This window comes from Dermacentor andersoni, chromosome 2, assembly GCF_023375885.2.
Source record: "Dermacentor andersoni chromosome 2, qqDerAnde1_hic_scaffold, whole genome shotgun sequence".
Lineage (NCBI taxonomy): Eukaryota > Metazoa > Arthropoda > Arachnida > Ixodida > Ixodidae > Dermacentor > Dermacentor andersoni.
This window is the reverse complement of record NC_092815.1, coordinates 162098194-162107298: the sequence shown is the minus strand read 5'-3', so window position 1 is coordinate 162107298 and position 9105 is coordinate 162098194.

Below are 9105 nucleotides of genomic sequence, written 5' to 3'. Positions count from 1 at the left end.
GATCACCCTTTATATTGAACGAGATGAATGGGAAAAGAACGCTCGATTTTCGGAAGTTGACACCAAGCAAAGAACATGATGAATTACTTGTTTTAATTGAAACAACAAATTGTCAAATAAAAAGAAAAGCGGACGATAACCAGCCGCAGGTGGGATAGCGACCCATGGTTTCGCAATGTGTACGCGATGCTCGGGCCTGTTGAGCTACCATGGCGCCGTATTCCTATTGGGAATACGTGACCCAGATGCCGGAAGTTGAGCGTAGTGCTGCAGTGTATGAAGCGCAATCACATCATGTCTTCGCGTTGTGTTTTTTTACTGTGTTCATTTACATTACCGTCCCAACATCTGCATTTTTAAAACTATTGTCTCTGCTCTTTTTAACTAACTACCATCTTTCCAAGGTATGATTTGCCTTCTAGAGCACACAGGCGTAGTGCCTCTCTTGATGGCATTTACTTCTAGTAGGGTAGCAAACCGTGAGTTGGTCTTATTGGCCTTCTAACCCATTTCTACCCTTGCTCAGCCTCTCAATTTTTTTAATGCAATGATGAAAAATGTTCGGAACTTTCCAAATAGGCCAGGTAAGCGCTGAAATAAAAGCAATTTCTTCCCTTTATAACTTTTTATAACCGCAGTTGAAGGACGATCACGTGGCCGAAAGTACTCATCCTTGACAAAAAGTTGCAGCTGCTGTGTGGAGTGTCTTCGAGGAACCGCGCTTTTCGGCGTAACCTTTATTCATCTGCTTGCCGTCATTCGCCTGACAGAACTAAATATATATCCTCTTTCTTATTTGACAAAAGTTGCCTGGCGGTGTAATTATATAGCATCGGAGAAGCGTTTCATTTTTTCTCGAGGCTTGTATAATAAATATTTTCGTGAAAATTATATCCACAACGACTTACGACGATTTACAACAGCGGCGCTATTTAAACATACAGCTTGCTGTCAAGCCATCGGTTTTCAAGGCGGTATAGCCTGAGGACACTACGTTCTTTGCAGTTTATAGCAGCGCACCTGTCGTAACATACTATGTTAGCGAAATGGCATTCGCTAACATAGTATATGGCCTTTCGGAAAGGATTCACTGCATGCTTACGAAAGGAGAGGAGCAAAATAACAGCGAGACTGCGAAGATGGACCGAAAGTAAAAACAAACGAAAAGGCACGGAGACCGGAAAACAGCAAATACGAGTTCTTCCTACAGCAAAAGGGAGCCATACTCAGCGCAAAGTACAGATAGCGAAGGAGAAGGAAAGGCCATGAGAAGTTTGGTTTTTGAAGGAATGTCTGCTATGCGCGTGCTGGCGTAGGCGTCCTAATGCCGTTCGCCTATCCTCAGCCCGGTGGTTGTGGAATCATCGAGCCGTTCCACCTCACGTCTCAATGAAAGAGACGCAGAGAAATAGAGTGCACATATCTATACGCAGAAAAAAAAGAGAGCCAGTAAAATATTTTAACCTAGCAACGGGAGAATTGGGGGAAAGTAGTTGGGCTGAAAACAGCAACAAAAAAAGGACAAAGAAAAGTATGAGCAAACACAGCAATGCACTTCTTCCGCCTTCGCGTTCTGGTCTGTATATTGAAATAGTTTTTCTTTGTTATTATTTGATTAATATATTTGACTAGAGAGGCATAACCAGGATTCTCTCGGAAACACTTGCTTGCCTATTCATCTCTTTTCTTCACTCCTTGCCTCTATATAGGCGCCTGCCTGTGCTCTCTTCTTAAGGTCACATGACCTCACATGACGATCCTTGCCAAGTGTGCACTGTCTTATTCTGTTTAATTTTCACTTGTTATTTTATTACTTTCTTCTTTAAGCTTTCACTGTGCTTCCGACGTGTTCGTCCATTTCTTCTTTTTTTGCATGAGTCCATTTTGAGAAGGCATTGGCACAGTAGAATCTCAAGTGAACCTCATGGGGACGCAGAACTCTCCAGACCTTTGATGTTCTTGAGCTGCGCCCAACCCCATCTTCCCTTCTGTATCTTTTGCCCGTTTGCTCTCTGCGCAGAACTCCTTCTGGGGACGCACGTAAAGGAATATTGATTTGCGTCGCTCTAGTTTCTCTCTCTCTGGCCATGAACTTGTTCAGCGTGGTCCGCTGTGCTCTGTGCTTACAAGCGAGGTTGTTTGTATCCAGCGCTCAAAATAAGTAACATCGACAGCACAGTTTTAATACGCAGACTAGTAAGCAAGAATGCAGGCAAATTCCTCTTACAACTCTTCTCAACAGCACAAGCTGCACCGCCATGTTTGCAGTTTCTCACTGTTTCTCTTCTCGAGCTCCGCTTTTAGAAACGAGTAGCCAGACATCCCTCCTTTTCTTCCCCCCGCTTCAACTCTTCACCTTTGCTCTCCAGAACTTTGGTTAAACCCACATAATCAAATTTCGCTGGATTCGTGAGTGCCAAAGCATGTTTCATTTCTCAGCATGTCAGTGAGAGGCGAACAAATTCTCAGCAGCAGGCAAGGATTTCCTTCTTGAATGCAGTCTCGGGCATGATCCATCTACGGCATTCATTTTTGTTTGTATAGAAATGCGCGTCATGTCTGCAGCGTGCCACTTCAGTGGCACCTGTTGTTGGCTGCTGAGGCTGTGTTTGCAAAATGAAAAGTACTTTCGACAGCGACTGTTATTATCAGATAGGGGCCTTTAGGATGCCTTTGATATGAAAATCACCCTGATCAATGACGACTGGTAGCCATCCGCCGGAACATCTTTGCCAGTTATCATGTACCATTAAAATATCTGCAAAGAAAGCATACTTGTATGTAACGAAATGCATGTAATTGATTACTGTCAGGCGTAGTGGGCGCTTCTGTTTTTGGATTTTGATTACGAATAACTTTCATAACCACTAGCCTTCTGCTCCATTGAGTTAGATAACCAAGATCTGGTAACTCAATGCGTTGTATAATTTGCGCTACGAACTGTAAAGAAAGAGACAAGAAAGAGCCCTTGGATTTCTCGGGATGTGTTGCAGTGGTCACGAAAATTAAAGCTTCAAAAAGAGAGACGCAATTATAAGGATATATGTGCACTGCAGAAACAAGTATCTCAGCTTTCGTCTGATGTTGTGAGAAAAGGAACGGCTGACAAGGAAAACTATTATGGACAGCAGCTTCTCAGTACCACATCTTCGTCCTCTGAGAGGTTATCGATTCTGATTTTCCCCAATACTGCGACCTGTGATGATTTAAAATTAACTTTGTTGAAATTAGAGGTGGCTGTGCAATTGGTAATGATTTCAATGTCTATTTAAAATGTTTTTACTAAGCATGACAGTGCCCTTGAAAATTTTAACGTATCGTGTTCACCTTTACCTGGCATTATAATTAGTGATCCGGGCGTTTTACTTTACCTTTTTGAACATCACCTAAAAAGATCTCCTGGGCCTGGTGGCACACCGAATGAGTTGCTAAAGGGGTATGCGGAGTTTGTCTCACAGAATTTGACAGTTATGTTTCGTAGATGTTTTAGTGAGCGCTAGATGTACAGATGACTAAGTAACTTCAAGTGTCAAGCCTATTTATCAAAATGGAAATAGGCAGTTTGTTACCAACTATCGCCCAAGTTTTTTATTTGCAACTTGATTAGAGTTTCTTTACGATATTATACACAGGGTTATTTTGACACTCATAGATAAGTATGAAATTCTCGTAACCTAAACATCCATTTAAGAAGGAATTCTTTACTTTTACTAAGTTAGCAACCACGTGGCTCCATATGGCTTAAGCAATATATTCAGAAAATAGATTGACGTTAATTTTATATATTTCACTAAAGCTTTTGACTCACACAGAATGCTACTCTCTAAATTAAATATAACGTTAAAACATTAGCATTAGCCCGGCTGCGTTACTTGTCAAGTCACTGAAAATTCGCGAAACGTGGAATGTCAAAATGGCCATCCCTGAACTTCTTGCAGAAGTGGCCCAGCAACACGGTACAAAACAGCTTTGAGGCGCAAGCAGGCCACCTTTTAATAAGCTGGTTATCCGTGCCTACTCATAGTGTGATTTGCGCACTCGCCATTGCAAGCCACTAAGCGTGGAACGAGCAAAGTTGAGCCGACAAAAACAGCGATAGCGGGAAGAAGCAGCTCAAGATCGCGGTTGCGATACCGTACTATAGATACATTTCTCGATGGTGAAAGCTGTCGGCGAAAGCGCTGGAATATAAATAGCTTTTTTTCAGCGCCTCGCAAGCTAATATCACATTACAAAGTTCGCAGTGATGCTTGTGATGGGGATTAGCGTTACGACCGGAAGTGCTCACAGAAAACCTTCTGTGGCATGTGCGGGGAACTTTGTTTGCGTGAACCCTTTTTCGAGTGGCGAATTGTACGTGGACGAAACCATGACGTGACTGAATGATGCGCCTTGTGAGCACATTTTCCGCAATATATTTCAAGGGATCTTTTCTCTCAAAGTAGATCTTAAGCTTTACTGCAGCATAGCCGAGTTATTTGTTTAAACCTTTAAGAAAACCTTTAGACCTTTAAAAGACCAATAAAATATTACCTTGGTTGTGGTGGTGGTGAATTGTAGCAACCGATTGGTTTTGCATCGCGGTCAAGGCAGGCCATTGTTCCGCCCGAGCGTATATTATGGTATTATTGCAGTGTTTCATCACATGTACATCGAATCAGTTTCTCTTGAAGATGCGATAAGTAAACGTGAAGTTTCTTTGCGGGCTAGAACTGATCCTTCGTGGAACCGAAAGTGTAGCAGGCACGCATACGGAAGGTGCAGGAGAGCATCCCGTTCATGTAGGAATTTCTGGCACAGCCAGTCAAAGTGCTGTCTTCGCATGCCGTAGATTCCCTTCGCATGCCGTAGATTTAGGAAGATTGATACGCCCGTCCTAAATAACCTTGACGGTGTACAAGTAGATCCTCTCCTTATTCGATATAGAAAGGAAGCTTCTTCTCGACGAAATGTCTTGGTTACACAGGGCATCTGGGGTGGAAACGAAAATGATCCAAAGTGATTTCGAATGTCAGATTTTTTAACTTGATTACTCTTTGTGGCCTTGATATTATTATGATGATAGAGCACTGCCTATGCAAGAACATTTTCTTCTTCGTTGCCAGCGATACTAATGTGGGAGGGAATGTACTGAAACTTTGCTGTGATGCCTTTGTAGCCCAGTTCTTTAGCTAGGGCTAGTGATTTTCACTGGAACTTGATGGATGGTGGACCGCGATACAGTTGTTCAGCGCGGCCTTTGAGTCTGCTAGAAGAATCACATTCTGTGGAGGCAGAGTGTTTAGTTTGCGCCGGGCCGCAGCTATTGCCACGCTTTCCACAGCTGTCAAAGAGGCTCTAAAGTCCAGACGGCCAGGCCATGCATATCTTAGAGAGGGAGTATATAGAATATAGCTGCGCAGCGGTCTTCATCGTCTTTGACAGCACCAGCTATGTATTCCACTAGGGTTGAGGATTCGGCGAGTTGGTATTGCATACTGAAAGTGGCATAGCGCAAGAAGGATAGGAAGAAACAAGCCGTGCTGGCGAAAAGAAAAAGCAGAGTGTTGAATTTCAACTGGTTTTATTGGGAGAATAAACGAAATATAGTCACGAGAAAGCATCAAGCAATGCCGTTCCTAACAGGTCACAAAGTTCCACACCGAGAGAAGACTATACCACTTTAAGTCATAGAACAGGCGCAATTCCGTCGTGTACGATTGAACCGATCACGAAATCTTCCTGTGATGCTAGACACAAAGGTCGTGCGCTAACACACGTGCTGCCAGCACTTGCTGTGAAATCGGCTTCAATAATCTCCCACGTAAGTTGTGATCGGTGCTTTTTTAGCCCTTGACAACGCGAAAGATTTTCATTACATCCACAATCACGACAGTGCATTCCTATATGTTCCTGAATAGCTCGGTGCACATTGTAATCATGTACTTTTAGCGTTTCATTAAGGCAGCGACCAGTTTGGCCGATACATCTCTTCCCATGTGATAGTGGCATTGAATAAAAAACTCCAACAACGCAAGGCACAGTACTCTTCTTGGGCGTAGTAGAGCAGACAGTGGTGCACGGGTCCAGTGGACTTGCCGCTTTACAGAGCCTGCGTAGCCTATCCGGCGCTCAATACCCTGTTTCTACACTAACATTTATTTCGGCCAATCTTTTTTCATCTGTCTGAGACGACGTGCAAATAGGATATGACTGCCGAACTCTTTAGATCATTATTTCATTGCTAGACCTCTGAGTCATGGCCCTTCTTTATCTACTTTATTAGCATTTCACCTATAGGTGACAGTAGTGTAGCCAGGCATCCGGCGCACAAAAGCCGATGTGCTGGAAAGTGGCATTCCGCTTTCTAGAACGCATGAGTCGAAATCGTGAAAACTTTAACAATTGCTTTCGTCGCTCCTGTTAGCTCATGACATGGAAGCTGACAACAGCTTACTATTTTCACAGTTCAATTTACTTCTTTCACGTGACCATGCGTGCTGGATGTACGAACCAAGAACCCCTTTTAGCATTCGACTAACCCAGTTCGAACCTGATTAAGCGAAGCATGACTCACCTTCGTCTCATTAATCTCCCCGGAAAAAGCTGCCATCATGCCAAGCAGCGCAGTTTTGCTACTCAAATTGATCGGCCTTGGTGCGCCATGTACCCTGCTACACTACTGTCAGATATCAAAGCGAATGCAGAAGGAGAATGACTCAGAAGCCCATAAAGGAAATAATGATCGACAGAGACCTGCAGTAATACCATATTTGCGTAATGTCTCCCAAAGATTAGAAAAGATTGGCTGAAAGATTAGTACGGAAGTATTGTTTTCGACGCCGGATAGGCTATGGAGGCTCTGTAAATCGTTAAATCCACTCCATTTCCACGCCACTGGTGGTTCTACTATACACGAAAAGCGCTTTGTGTCTTGCCCTCTTGGAGTTTTTTGGTCCATACCACCTTAGAAGAAATAGCCGAGGTGCAGCTCCCCTTGTAAATGGAGCGCCTCTCTACCACCAAGACGGGCCGCAGTATACTGACGACCCTGGGTTACAACCCCCAAGTTCCCAGCCGGCAACCGTGCGAGATCAACGAGGAGGCGCGGGCCCACGTCCACGTGGACGCAATACCGAAGAGCATGCACTCAGAGCGCAACCAAGAATGGCGGCAGGCGCGGGTCAAGGCCCTCACCGAAAAACACAGCCAAGACCCGCAGGCTCGGTACATGGGCGCAGTGGAATACAAGGGGGAAGGCTTCAGGGCAGTGGTCGTTTCGGCGGCTACCGGCCTCATCGGTAGCCGCCGGTGCACGGTCTCACCGTGCACCGCACCGTGCTCAGGTACTCGAGGAACGCCATGTGCAACTTTGATAAGGGGCGAATATGCGCACCGGCGACCGCCATCATCGGTAAGCTCCAGCTCCAAGACCGCGGCAGTGCCACCCATATCAAGTGGTTCCCGGCGCGCAACGGCGAGTGTGCATCCTCACCTAACCATAACGAGACGGCCCATTCGGTGGCGTGAGCGTTTACCTTCCGCGCCCCCGAGAGTTACCGTTCCGTGTGGTGGTTCGAAAGCAAGGACCAAGTGACCAGGTATGGCGAAGTTACGAAGTGTTACCGCTTAGCTCGACGGACAATGCCGCCTCCCCACCCGGCACTCAGTCAGGAGGAGGCCGTCATCCTAAGGCAGATACAGACCGGGTCACACCTCACCCCGGCAGTACTACGCGTGCTTCACCCAGAACTCTATCCTACTGGTTTGTGCGGAGTTTGTGCAGTGGGTCCGGTGGACCAATGGCACATCATGTGGGACTGTTCCAGGCTCCCGACCGAAGCTACCTCCAGTACATACCCACCAGAACGTCAAAGTTCCGCGCAGTCTATAGAGAACGACACTCAACTATGGGTCGACCAGCAGGCCCAGAGTGCGCTCGAAAAGCACAAGAATCAAAACCCACCACAAATGGCCCTAACTGGGATAGTGCAGAGTACGGCATAACCCCGGGTCGACGCTTGGCCAAGGTCACGGTGGGTTAAACCATGGGTTGCCGGCATTTTAGAAACGTTATTGCTATCCTATCGTATCCTATCCTATCCTATTCTATCCTATGTTATCATGTAGGAAGAGATATATAGGCCGAACGTATCGCTGCCTTAATAAAAGGCTAAAAGAACATGATTACAATGTTCAACGACCTGTTCTGGGACATATAGGAATGCACTGTTGTCATTGAGAATATAAGCCGAATTTTACGCGGTGTGAAGGGCTGAAAAAGCACCGATCACAGCTTACGTGGGAGATTTTTGAAGCCGGCTTCATAGCAGGGGCAGGCCGCACATGTGCTAGCGCGCCGTCGTGGCGCCCAACTTCACAGGAAGTAAGATTTCTTTATCAGTTTACCAGTGCATGACATAATCGCATGTGATCTATGAATCATGATGGTATAGTCTTCTCTCCGTGTCACGTTTTGTGTCGCATTATGACGACATTGCTTGATGCTTTCTTGTGGCTATATATTTCGTGCGATCAGCTAATCAAACCAGTTTGCAGTCAGCGCTCTGTTCCTTCTTCTGGCCGGCTTGGCTCGTTTCTTCCTATTGTTGTTGCGCTGTACCAGTTTTAGGACATCTGTGTATGCTTGGAGGTAATTGGGGTAAGTGGTGTTCAAATGTTTCACATTTAGTGACTTGGATTCTGCAGCTGGAATGCAGCTCTTTGACTGCAGTCGTGGCATACTTAAGTTGCATGTGATATCTTCGAATGTATAAGGTGGGTCTACCTTTTCCCCCCGTTTCGCACAGCGCAATCCTAAGACTCGAAGCGTGCTTAGTGCTGCATAAAAATGTGGGCGCGGCCTGTGACTTACACGTTTTAAGAGGGCTTTGCCGGTCGAAGGCTCACTCAAACGTAGTAGCTGGGTCATGAGAAACCGGGAAGTCTGAAGACGGAGAGGGCATGATTCAGCTTCGTAGAGTGCTTTTTGTTTGATGCCGGCTGAGGGACTCCCATGCACAGCGGAAGACATTTTTTGTGTATGGCTTCTAAGCGCGCGTAATCACCATCCGAAGGTTACATCGGATGTAGCTGGTATATCACCCGACTTGTAACCAAAGCTGT